Source organism: Pinus tabuliformis, chromosome 7, assembly GCF_031772625.1.
Source record: "Pinus tabuliformis cultivar Carrire ecotype Pingquan chromosome 7, CPIR1, whole genome shotgun sequence".
Lineage (NCBI taxonomy): Eukaryota > Viridiplantae > Streptophyta > Pinopsida > Pinales > Pinaceae > Pinus > Pinus tabuliformis.
In genome coordinates this window covers 33454545-33455334 of record NC_142293.1, presented here as the reverse complement: position 1 = coordinate 33455334, position 790 = coordinate 33454545, and the positions used below count along the sequence as shown (strand labels likewise).

At 54.8% G+C, this 790-nt stretch overlaps 1 non-coding gene across 1 annotated transcript; it reads left to right on the top strand.

Annotated features, from left to right (window-relative positions):
* The first annotated feature begins 449 nt into the window (after positions 1-449).
* On the top strand, positions 450-568 carry LOC149245071 (5S ribosomal RNA). Its single transcript, XR_016267516.1, has one exon. It is a non-coding gene; the product is annotated as a 5S ribosomal RNA (ribosomal RNA).
* The last annotated feature ends 222 nt before the right edge of the window (positions 569-790 follow it).

Genomic DNA, 790 nt, shown 5'->3' with positions numbered 1-790 from the left:
ATGTACTTGATAGCTCATGACTTCTTGACTTTGTGAGTAAATAGATCATTGTTGTTCTGGTTACGTTCTTTGTTGTATTTCCTTTGCATTGTTTCAGGTTGATCACTCGTTTAGGAGAAGGAAGTTGGAGCAGCGCAACGGAACTCCATCAACCACCGGTTGAGGTAGGCCTCCAACTATGACTGTTTAAGGAAAGCTATTGTTGATCTGTCCTCGTTTGTGACTAGACCCACTCTAGGGCTAGAGGGGTTGCCTCTGTCCACAGAGGGAACACTTTCCTGCATCACAGGGGGCTGAGGGCGGTGCCGGGTCGGGGAATGCGATGCGCCGGGGGAAGGGGAGCAAACACCATGTCGAACCGCTTCGGATCGAGGGTCGTGGATGGGCCGCGAGCACTCCCCGTGGCTCGCGGGTCTCCGTTGAAGAGGGGGAGTGGGCGAGATCCTTGCGGGTGTGATCATACCAGCGTTAATGCACCAGATCCCATCAGAACTCCGCAGTTAAGCGTGCTTGGGCTAGAGTAGTACTGGAATGGGTGACCTCCCGGGAAGTCCTAGTGTTGCACCCTCTCCCCCCTTTTCTCGTGCGATGCTCGTTGAACCTCAGGGGGAGGGGGCGTGATTATACCAGCGTTAAATGCACCGAATCCCATCAATAGTTAAGCGTGCTTGGGCTAGGGTGGCACTAGGATGGGTGACCTTCCGCGAAGTCCTAGTTCTACACCGTCCCCCTTTCCCAGCGTGGTGCCCGTTGAAGAGGGGGAGGGTGCAAGTTCCTTGCGGGTGTGATC